We start from the raw sequence: 12,217 nt of genomic DNA on the forward strand, positions 1-12,217 counted from the left end.
CACAAAGACTCCTCCATTCTTTCTCTCTCTCGCACCCACAAAGACTCCTCCATTCTCTCTCTCTCTCGCACCCACAAAGACTCCTCCATTCTCTCTCTCTCTCGCACCCACACTCCTCCATTCTCTCTCTCTCGCACCCACACTCCTCCATTCTCTGTCTCGCACCCACAAAGACTCCTCCATTCTCTCTCTCTCTCTCGCACCCACAAAGACTCCTCCATTCTCTCTCTCTCTCTCTCTCTCTCTCTCTCTCTCTCTCTCACCCACCCACCAGGACTCCTCCATTCTCTCTCTCTCCCTCTCTCACCCACCCACCAGGACTCCTCCATTCTCTCTCTCTCTCTCTCTCTCTCCCTCTCTCACCCACCAAGACTGCTCCATTCTCTCTCTCTCTCTCTCCCCCACCAAGACTGCTCCATTCTCTCTCTCTCTCTCTCTCTCTCTCTCTCTCTCTCTCTCTCTCTCTCTCTCTCTCTCCTCTCTCACCCACCAAGACTGCTCCATTCTCTCTCTCTCTCTCTCTCTCTCTCTCTCTCTCATGAGAATTGAGATGGTTGCCTCAGGCAGCAGATTATCAGGTGAAAGGAACAACTGCCACCTTCACCCCGCGAGTGATAATGATAAGTGATAAAAATAACCATGTAGACTGCTCTGAGTTCCTTGGAGGAAGAGCAGGATATGAGAGAAAGAAAGAGACTGCTCTGGCTTGTTAACAAACCACCCCTAACTAACTTGGGTGTGGAACCAAAGAATCTAGAGAGAGCAGCTCATTACAGAATGAATTTGTGCAAAACTTTAGTCTTGGAAATGACTGACAGAGAGTTGAAGTCAAATACAGTCAGGTTTATTTAGGGTTTTAGGGATACAGAAATCTTGATTAGCAAGCAACACAATATTAACTAACAAAACTAACCAGGCTAATAATATCAATAATATTAGATTGGAGCTCACAAAGAGACATTTTAGCTTGATCTGAATTAAATCCACTCAAGGCTGGCCAGAGAAATGGCCTTAGAGAACAGCTTTAGACTTTAAAGAGAGCAGGAAGAGAGGGGAGCAAGAGATTTCAGAGCAGAGATTAGTATACCTAGTTCCTTCTGATGGTGTGTTCAGACACTTGTTGCTCAGCTGATGCTGAGGGACTTCTCTCTCCAGGGACAAGCAGGGAAGCGGGATGCAAAAGCTGGGGCTCATGTCCCACTTGCAGATTGGGAAGCCAGAAAGAGTCCAAAGGGGGTCTTGCTCCAATAAACCAGTTCCTTGAGGCAGCCAAGTGTGTTGCACAGATTGAGCCTGGAGACGGGGCCAATCTGGAGGCAAAAAGTAGGACAGGCATGACAGCCAAGGCACAGCAGGATGGTATAGCTGGTGCCCAGATGCATGTACCGGGTGGTTAATCCAGAGAAGAGACACACTGCTTGGTGGTCTTGATGACAGAAATAGACAACATATTGCCCTTGGCCAAATGTTGACCAAACCTTTCTGCTGAAAAGGGTGACATCTGTGATGGACCAAATAATACATTTTGTCCTGTTCAGTCTTCAGTGGGTGTGCTCTAAAACACAATGAAGTGAGTGGGTTTGAGAAACCTGTGTGGGATGGAGTGAATGGGCTCATTAGGACTTATCTTATGAGCCAGGAAGACCCTGATGGGTGATTAGAAAGTTTTAACATATGCTCTCCTGAGCCAGGAGTCAACCATCAATGCTTCTGTTAGGGAGATGAGCCTGCTACACCTTTATCTATTCTTTCCTGAAGAGGTGATAAGCTCAAAGGCTAATCGGATGTGCCAACATGGAGGGTAGTTCTTGGCCATTCCTGTTAGAAGAATAGTTCTTAATTAACTCATGTCTACTTTGGCTTACTCATCTGTTCTGGAATCAGAGAGAAGAGCACGAAGAATAGTCCTCTAATATGTCATGGGTTAGGCTTGACCTGGAGTTACCTTTCCCCATACTGCCTGCTAAGCAACATACCCTCATGATTTAGCTCATGTAAGTAAATAATGAGCCCACGATTCCATGAGTTCAGAGAGTCCAAAATGGAAACTACAAGCCTGTAGTTCCAAATTCCAAGTCACATGCAGGGGTGCTGCTGGGAGCCCCCAAACAACTATCTTCGTAACACACCATTTTTCTCCACATTTGGTGGGCAGGGGAGTGGCATTTGGCACCCTGTTTCAGGTACTCCGGGTATTAGGACACCCCTGGTACCCAGTCCCACCCAAGATCCTTTCAGCAGCGAAGGGGAAGCCTTTTGTGGTAGCTTTCAATTTTATATCGGCCAGCAGCAATATAGGAAGATGCTGAAAGGCATCCAATGGACTGAAGCCGGTCTGGCATCTAACTTCTTTCGGTTTGGATTATAATTAATGCTTAAAGTTCAAGAAGCTCACCTCTCAGCGTGATTAGTGATAAATTGCTGGAATTCTACCTGCTTTTGCTGTAAAGATTGGACAGAGCTCAAGCCCTTGTGAAAATGTTGTAAGTTTACTAATTATAAATCAAGGATGGAAATTCAATCTGTTTTACTAAATGCTGGAATTGAAAATCTGAACTGATGACTAAAAGCTTTAAAACTTAAAAAAAAAAGCAAAGCAGTGGGAACTGTTATTATTATTCTCTTTTAGTACCTTTTGAGAGAGTTTAACTTAAGGGATAAGTGATTTGCTGTTTGCTGTTGAATATGTCTATCATGAAGTCCACCAATTAGAGGAAGAAGGTGGATTATTGAACCGTGAGAAAAATTAAACTGGCAGTGATAAGATACAAGAGTTGGAGTCTGGAGCTGAGTTTATTTGGAAAATAATTGCAGGCCTGTACTTTCTTGCAGAGCAAGGAGGCTGAATCCTGCTGTAAGAGCAGTGTTGCTGGAGGAGTTGTAAATAATGCAAAAGGTAAAGCAACAGAGCCAAACACAGACCCAATCACAAGCTAGGAGATTTTCTGTTCCAAACCCAGGCCTGGGTGAAGGGAAAATGTCTTCAGAGTTAAATGAGACACTAGTTGCTATGAAACAGTTACTAGAAGCTAATACAGGCACCCTCCAGCATGTAAGTCAAGACATACAAACACTTAAGAGAACATCAAACACTGAGGAGACAGTGAAAAAACTGGCGCAAGATAACAAAGAATTTAAAACAAGGGTGGAAAGTTTGGAGCAAGACGTAGGATCACTAAGAGATGACAGGGAAAAATTATTAGATCAAATGGCTTTGTTGGAATTGAGGCAAAAAGAGCGTTTCTTGAGGTTTAGAAGAATCCCAGAAAAAACTGGTCAAGACATTTAAAAAGTGCTTAGGGAGAAACTTGCATCTCTCTTGGGAATTTCAAGTGAAGAGATGGATCTGCAGATTGATGCAGCTTTTTGCCTGAATTCTGAATTTGCCACAAAAAATATATTAGCTAGGGACTGCATGGTTCAATTCAATTCTATATCAATTACAGAGCAGATACTCCAAGCACATTTTGCCAAAGCCCTTACTATTGAAGCCCAACAGGTAAAAGTTCTGAAAGAAATACCATCCAGGATTTTAAGGAAACGTAAGGATTACACATTTTTGACAGATGCTTTGAACGCCAATGGAATACGTTTTAGATGGGAACTACCTGAAGGGGTCTCCTTTTTCTACAAGGGAAAGAGGAACAGATTTACAGAGCTCCCCAAATCGCAAGAATTTTGGCAGAAATACAAAAAAACTTTAACCTCTGAGCACCCAGTGCCTTCAACACATAATTCTAACTAGCCAAAATGGATTACAAAATAGCTTCATGGAACGTTAATGGGTTAAATAGCAAAACCAAAAGGGTTAAAGTTTTTCATTTTCTTAAAAAACAAAGTTTGGACATTGTATGCTTACAAGAGACACATATTAGAAAACAAGATAGAAAATATTTGGTTAATAAGGCCTTGGGACAAGAATTTGTTTCCTCTGATAAGAAAAAAAAAAGAGGGGTAGTGTTTTATGTGAAACAACAACTTGAACCCAAGTTGATTTTTAAAGATGAAGAAGGCAGGATGCTAGCTTTCGAAATTTTAATTTCCGGAATCAAAACGGTGATAATTGGAATTTATGCACCCAATGAAAAAAAAGTAGAATTCCGTAATTATCTAGAACAGAAGATGGTTGAGTTATCGAATGCTAATTTGGTTTTACTGGGAGATTTTAATGGAGTTGTCTCTACATCCTTGGACAGAAAATCTGATGTGTCTGCATACTGCATAAAATGCATACTTTAAAAAACAAAGGGGACTGAAGGAACCTACAAGGCAAGCTACCTAAAGCTTTTTTTGATTTAGCAGAACATATGGATCTTTATGACTTGTGGAGAATCAAAAACTCAAATGCAAAGGAATATACTTATTTCTCTGAAATATATAAATCTCATTCAAGGATAGATATGGTCTGGACATCCAAATCTATTACGCCATGTATAAAAAGAATGGATATCTTGCCCAGAACCTTCTCAGATCATAATGCAATTTGCTTTACATGGAAAAAGAAGGGAACAGTCTCCTTTCGCTGGAGACTGAATGAACACTTGCTGAAAAAACCAGATGTTGTGGAGAAAGCCAAAAGGAAGTTAAAGGACTATTTTGAACTGAATTTAAACCAAGGAATGGATAACAAAATAGTTTGGGATGCAGGAAAAGCGGTTATGAGAGGTTTTTTTATACAACAAAATGCATACTTTAAAAAACAAAGGGGACTGAAAAAAGAGGCATTATTGATGGAGATTTCTAAAAAAGAAAGAGAACTTTTATGGGCCAAAGATAAGAAGAAGATTACTCAAGTCATTAAAATGCTTCAGCAACAGCTCTCTGTTAGTGTTAAATGAAGTTGAACGGAACTTAAAATATGCGAAGCAAAAGTCATTTGAATTTGCAAACAAACCAGGCAAGTTGTTGGCTTGGAAAATTAGAACTGAGAAAAAGAATAAATACATATCCAAGATACTAACAAAAAATGGGCTTTCCTATGATGAAAGGGAAATAAAAAGGGAATTCTTTAGATACTATTCTGAATTATATAAAGGAAACAAAGTAGAAGATATAAAAATCGACAAATTTCTCAAGACACAAAATATTCCAAAACTTTCTAAGGAACATATAGAAATTATGAATGCATCGATATCAATAATGGAAATAACAGAAGTAATAAATCAAAGCAAGGCTAATAAGGTGCCAGGGCCCGACGGGCTACCAGCTTCGTACTACAAATCATTTAAAGATCAAATATTACAGCCTTTGCAATGGATGATGAATGATATTTTGCAAAGAGGGATTATGCCGGAGTCTTGGAAGTACGCCCATATCGCAGTAATTCCAAAACCGGATCAAGATTTAACGCAAGTCAAGAACTACAGGCCAATCTCACTCTTAAACAATGACTACAAACTTTGGCAAGGGGAATGAAGGTTATATTAAGACTTTTTATTCATGAAGATCAAGCAGGTTTTTTGCCAAAACGGCAATTAAGAGATAATGTGAGAACAGTTTTGAATGTATTGGAGTATTACGAAAAACACAATGATAAACAGATAGCTCTGATTTTTCTGGACACAGAGAAAGCTTTTGATAATGTCTCCTGGCAGTTTATGTGGAGGCTATTAGATGTAATGGGAGTTGGTAACAATTTCATTAGGGCTATCAAGACAATCTATTTGGAGCAATATGCTAAAATTTATAAATGGGGAATTATTAGACAATTGTAAAATACAAAAAGGAACTAGACAAGGATGTCCACTTTCCCCATTACTTTTTATATTAGTACTGGAAGTGCTTTGTAGAAATATTAGAGAAGATGATCAAATACAAGGCCCAAAAATTGGGAAACAGGAGCATAAACTAAGAGCCTTTGCGGATGATGTAGTGTTTTTTCTAGAAAATCCATTAGAGAAGATCGGAAGACTCTTGGAAAAAATACAACAATTTGGCCAACTGGCTGGGTTTTATATAAATAAGACTAAAACGAAGGTGTTGACAAAAAATATGGATCAGAAATCTAAGGATTTCAAAATAAAAACATTCTGTCAATCATGTGAGTTGTCCGCCATAGAAACTCACAATCTGCATGATGTAAGGAACAAGCTGACACACCACTCCTAAGTTTGTATCACTAATGGTCCAACAGGATTATACTTGTGACAGGCTATAAACCTTGCTGTTATACTGTAAATATATCGTTAAGTCTATGACAGAGGCAATTGTTTTGCTTTTGAAAGTATGTAGTGTCTATCTGCAAGACATTAACTACAGACTATTGTCTGATTTTGATGCCTGGTGTGTACTAATACACCTCATATGCCTGGGTTGGAGAAAAACATTTTTGCAGCTTGAATGTAGCCAGCAAACCTGAGTCACTGTGGCTAAGTGTCGCAAAGGAGTCTTGAGAAGCTCTTGTGGGTTGGGCGGGACTGGTCTGGTGCCGTGTATCTGGATTCTTGCTACTCAGCTTCTCTATATTACTATTGCTACTATTTTCAAGAAGTAACTTCTTAAATAGGTTTACATAAGAAAAAGCAATAAAATCTTTTGTTATTTTCTATGTAAACTTCTTTAAGAACGTTCTTGCTGAAAATAATAGTAATTTTCTTCTTATAAACAAAGAAACTGTTTCCCTTTCCCCAAAGGACTTTTAATCTAAAAGACACACTGCAGATACAAGCTACAGCCACTAGAAGGATGCTGCTCTGGGGTTAAATTACCTGGCTAAGTAAGAAAACCACCATTTTAAGGTGCCTCTTTGTCCAATTTTATATATCTATATATTTATTTATCTTAGACGTGCCCATTGCTAATCCCATATGTGGCAGCTCTCACGAGAGTTCACAAGCAGCTGCTAGATAGGATTAGTGATGGGGAGGGATAGGGATGCCGGCCGGCAGCTGGAGGAGGCAGCAGGCCTGGCCTGGCCTGGCCAGCAGGAACAGAAGGGGGCGGGCGGACCGGCCACCAGGAGAAGATGGCGGCAGGCTGACCCGGCCCGGCCAGTGGGAGTTGGTGGCCGCTACCGAGAGTGGGCGGGTGGGAGGAGGTGGCGGGCTGACTTTCTGGCTGGCCTGCCAGCCAGAAAGTGTGGGGGTGGGGCGGAGAAGAGGCAAGCCGGCCCACAAGCCAGAAACTGTGGGGTGGGGGGCGAGAAGCGAAGAGGGCGGAGAGGAAGCGGTCCGGCTGGGCAGAAAGCAAAGCAGGGGTGGAGGCAAGAGGGCGGGGGGTGGGGGACAGAAGTGGCTGTCTGGCTGGCCGGCCAAAAAGCTGGGCATGTGGGAGTAGGAAAAAGTGGTGGTGGGTGGGCCTGCCAGAGGCACAGATGCTCTGCATCCGGCCCAGCTAGTATACTAATAAAACAGCTTGCAGTTTCCAAGCACAAATCCTGTGCAAGCAAGCCACAAAGTCCTCCAGACTTGCTGTGTGTAAAAGTATTTGAGAAAACTGCCGTTTGTTTGAGCCGCATCTCCAACTCTAATAGTAATGCTCACACTTGCGCCAAATGTCACCCTAACCCATACTTTCCCAATGGAAGTGTTTTCTTGCATTTTCCAGGAACTTGATGAATTTCCCCAGGATTTTCAAGTTTTTTGGTAGGCTGGGTGAGGTCTGGAACCTACCTGCGAAAATTGCATGTTTCTATATGTTGTGGTTTGGTCTGGGAGTTTGATGTCAGTGAGTGAGTGAGTGTGAGAACATAAGAAGAGCCCTGCTGGATCAGGCCCAAGGCCCATCTAGTCCAGTATCTTCACACAGGGGCTCGCCAGATGCAGGGGCGTAGCTAGGGGAGAGGGGGCCCATGTTCATCCCTCTCTCTGGTGGCCCCCCAGAGTAAGGGAGTAATGAAGAAAATAGGGAGGGATGGAGCTGGAGGGCCCTCAGGAGCTGGGGGCCCGTGTTCTTTGAACCCTTTCGTTCAGTTATAGCTACGCCCCTGGCCAGATGCCTATGGGGAGCCCACAGGCAAGAGGCCCAAGCAGCTTTATTCCTCTGTGTGTGTGTATTGTGTAGTGCTATAAATCTCAATTGCCTTCTTCCTCCAAAGAAACAGACCCCATCAAAGCAAAACAAACAAACAAATAAAAATGCTTTCATTCAGATGAGCTAAGGAAATTGTTTAGTATATCTGCATTTTCCTATACCCTGATTATCTACTTGGTTTCTCATAATAAACAAGAAATTCAACAGGTGAGCATCCCATCATCTTCTATACCTTAATGCTAGGAAAAGTTGAACCGGTAGAATTTCTGCCTGTCATGCAACTGCTAAAGGGATATGAGCCCGTCCCAAAAGCGGAAGGTGGTAATAATGATAAGGCTGCGGCTTCCTGAAGAGAACAAAAGTGGTTCTTCTGGCTAAAACATGCACAAACCTGAAGTTAGCAGGAGCTTCGTGCTTTCCTTGCAACGTTACGGAGAGGATTAACGTTAGGAAGGGGAGTCCTCTGACTGTTTGGCCCACAGAGACGGTTTCACCAGCTCAGCATCCCACACGCGCCCTCGTGACTATTCCCTGCCCATAGAAACTGTAAGGAAGAAAATAGTTGGGCGAGATTAGTATGTGCCGGGACGCTTCAGGGCGCATGCGTACTGTGCCGCGTCTCCTGCTGAGCAATGACTCCGGGTTACCTTTCACCTACTTCTACTTTTGCCTCCGCTTGCCTTACAGGGGGTAACTGGAGTTCAAACTCAGCTGCCTACACTGAGCCTGCGCGGCGCGACCAAGTCATCTGCCTATTGCCAGAAAGCAGAAGGGGGTTGCAAGGAGGACTGAAACATTCTGTACTTGGAGCTCTCTCTCCCCCGCCAGCCGCCCGCCACCCAATCCCGGCCTAAAGCAGAGCGGGCTTGAAGCTGTCCAGGGAAGTAGCGTGTATCCCTGTTCTGACTGCTTCCCCCCGCCCCCTTGCAGCTCCTGTGACGAAAGACATTCCACACAACATTTAGTTCCTTGCCGATGTCCTTGCTCTCATCAGTCCCAGAGTAGTTGCCATTGCCAATTTGTTTTATTGATTGATTGATTCATTTCATTTCATTTCATTTCTATACCACCCTTCCAAAAATGGCTCAGGGCGGTTTACGCGGAGAAATAACAACAAACAAATAAGATGGAACTCTGTCCCCGAAGGGCTCACAATCTAAAAAGAAACACAAGGTAGACACCAGCAACAGTCACTGGAGGAATGCTGTGCTGGGGGTGGATAGGGCCAGTTATTCTCCCCCGCTAAATAAAGAGAATCACCACATTAAAAGGTGCCTCTTTGCCAAGTTAGCAGGGGTTTGCCATCCTCTCCTCCTGTGCCTCTAACAGGAACTTGATCTGCAGATATTCAGGGGAGACATATGCTGAGCCCACCCACTGTTCGGACATAAGAGGACATCATGCTTTCCCCCCCTGATCAGTTGGCAACTCTTATGCCTCCTACTTCATCCCTGCAAAATGATTAAAAACAATGAGATAATATGTATTATTTGATAGGGCCTAAATAAAAGTTAGGTGCAGTAAAATGTAAAGTGTGTTGTCGAGTCGGTGTCGACTCCTGGTGACTACAGAGTCCTGTGGTTGTCTTTGGTAGAATACAGGAGGGGTTTACCATTGCCTCCTCCCATGCAGTATGAGATGATGCCCTTCAGCATCTTCCCATATCGCTGCTGCCCAATATCAGTACCAGCAGGGATACAAACCGTGCAGATTTACACTATAAAGAATCCGCATTGTTATGGTTCTCCTTCCTTTAGAAAGCCTGTTCTTTAAAAGTGCAAAATATACAAGTTCAGCAATTAGATTAAAAACCAACAGTCTAAACCTTTAATCATTGGGGTATATATTTTTGAAAAAAATTCTTGCCCCTCAAAAATCTCCTTTGGGATCCCCACCCCTAATGCTAAGTATTGTGACCAAATGCATAAGAGGTGTCAATTTCTGTACCTTTAGCAGTTGTGGAAAAGGGAATTTTAGCAGAGACAGCTTTTTCTCACTCCTCTTTTACAAGCTGCACCCCTCCAAATGCCTCGTTTTCCACAAATGTTAAAGGAAAAGGAACCTTGTCCTCCTTTGAATCTAATCAGTGGTCACTAGGGATGTGCCAACTTTGAATGAAGCCAGGGCTTCACAACTTTGGCTCTTTGGCTCCTTTGGACTACAGTTCCCATCTTCCCCAGCCACAGTGGCCAATCTTCACAGATGATGACAGTTGTAGTCCATTATCTGCAGGTGGGACAAAGTTGTGCAGCTGAGTGAAGCTATTCCTGGAGTTTCCCCCATGCCCAATATCCCCCCCCCCCAATATCAAGCCATTAAAATCTTCAGGATTGCTTTCAATGGTCACCTGGAGGTTGATGCCGATTCCTGGAGACTTGGGGCCAATGCCCGAGAGTTAGCAAGTAACCCTTGTGGTCACCCTACCAAGTATTCTTCCGCATATCTTTTAATGCTCTCTCTCTCTCTGCATTTCCTCACTCTCTTTAAACTCTCTGAAAAATTCTTTCTTGTGTTTGATTTGTAGTCCAGTCCTAAATACATTTACTCAGATATGAGTCCCAGTCGATTAAATGGAGCTTACTTTAAGGAGCAAGTGGCTGACATCCAGAGGAAGGAACTGCATGCGGAAGGACGTTGTGCTGGTGTGAAGCTGTTGTGCTAAGTCTGGAGCTTGTGCTTGTGTTCCATACAAGTGTCGGCAACTGCACAATCATGCAAGGACAGCATGCCTCATTTGTTTTAAAGGGGACATTTGTAGCGAATAGCAATAGTGCTATCAGGGGTCAAGCCACCATTGCGTGAATGGGTTCAAAGAAGCTGAGCTGCCCCACTCAGGGACCATGACTCGCCCCCTGCATCTGACGTCAGACTCAGAGGGTGTGGTATTGCTTGCAAACGGGGCACGCAGCTCCATTTTTGAACAGCTTAGCCAGTGTCAGCCTCCCTACTCCACTGAGCGCTATTGTACAATTCTGCAAATCCTCCGGTTTTTTAGCACAACTAAGTCATCCTCTTGCACTAATGCAATGTTACTCATTCTGCATGCAGTTCATTGCTCTGAATGTCAGCCAATGTATTTAGGATTCCAGCTCTACTCTAAACCCAGATAAAACTTCCAGTTCTGAAACTGAACTTCAGTATTATCTATAATAAAACATTTGTTCTTCCTAATTCAGATCATGTGTCTGTTGCTCTTGTAAACATTTTTCAGCTTAAGAGAAAGGAAATGGGGACCTACATTTAAAAAGATTTAAGAAATATAGTCAGTTTGTTGCACACATGAACATGTGGCAGTCAGTGTAAAGTTAATAATTAGGACATATTTAAATGTGTATTTGTGTGTTTTTACATATCCCCAGTTCCATTCTTTTAAAAGGTTATATTTTGCATAGCTTATACTGTAGAGAACCCCCTTGCTTGATTGTGTTGAATGCTGGCAGAGAAATAGCATGTTTTCCATTCTAGCTGAGTCGATTTCTTTGTATATGCGAGGTTACTATCGGTCAAATCTTCAGGGTGTGAGTGGTACATGCTGCTAACATTATTCCTTTTGCAGGAAATTGTGGCTTCATTGTGTGCATTGGTCCAAGAAGTTTTATCTAGATTTTTGGTTTGTCTGCTTTTTTCAGTGGCTCTAGCAAATGTTTTCAGTGCACAGAAGTCTCTGTTTCATCTTTTAAGGTTGCCTCTATGAAACGTTTTGTGCCTTAGTAACAAAAGCCTCTCTCTCTCTCTCTCTCTCTCTCTTTTTGGACTTTTTTTTTTTTTAAGACAAAGTAGAGCTGTGGTACTTTAGAGACAACAGAGGCATTTACAGATGGAGCTGGTTAGCTTTTGGGTAATTTCACAGAACACACGATGGCAACAAACTAAGCATACACTCAGTAAGGGAGCTGCATTCAGTCCTGGCTTGCTGATGGAATGTAACCATTTGAAAAACACGTTTCCAAAAGTATAGCAGTCCCATTCACACAGGACAAATCTAGATTTATGCTTATTTATAATCCCAGGATTCTTTGGGAAAAGTCATGGGAATATGTTCTAAAACTAACATGTTTAGTGTAAATCTGTCCTTCAGAAAGTCTCAGATGTACACCTGAAAAATGTAATGTGTAAACTGGCTCTGAGGCCTCAGGCCAGTTCTTTTAATTATGTCCCACTCCCAATGTGTAGACTGATCGAGTGTGTGAGAGTTCATGGAACATCTTCTGTGAGTCAGTTCCAATCCATGTACATTTGAATTGGA

At 42.6% G+C, this 12,217-nt stretch overlaps 1 long non-coding RNA gene across 1 annotated transcript; it reads right to left on the reverse strand.

Moving 5' to 3' along the window:
• Window positions 1–828: 828 nt before the first annotated feature.
• LOC128346909 (uncharacterized) lies at window positions 829–8,495 on the reverse strand. Its single transcript, XR_008317283.1, has 2 exons — window positions 8,363–8,495; window positions 829–1,310 (listed from the first exon to the last, which is right to left on the reverse strand). It is a non-coding gene; the product is annotated as an uncharacterized LOC128346909 (long non-coding RNA).
• Between the last annotated feature and the right edge of the window lie 3,722 nt (window positions 8,496–12,217).

The sequence above is a fragment of the Hemicordylus capensis genome, chromosome 2 (assembly GCF_027244095.1).
Source record: "Hemicordylus capensis ecotype Gifberg chromosome 2, rHemCap1.1.pri, whole genome shotgun sequence".
NCBI lineage: Eukaryota > Metazoa > Chordata > Lepidosauria > Squamata > Cordylidae > Hemicordylus > Hemicordylus capensis.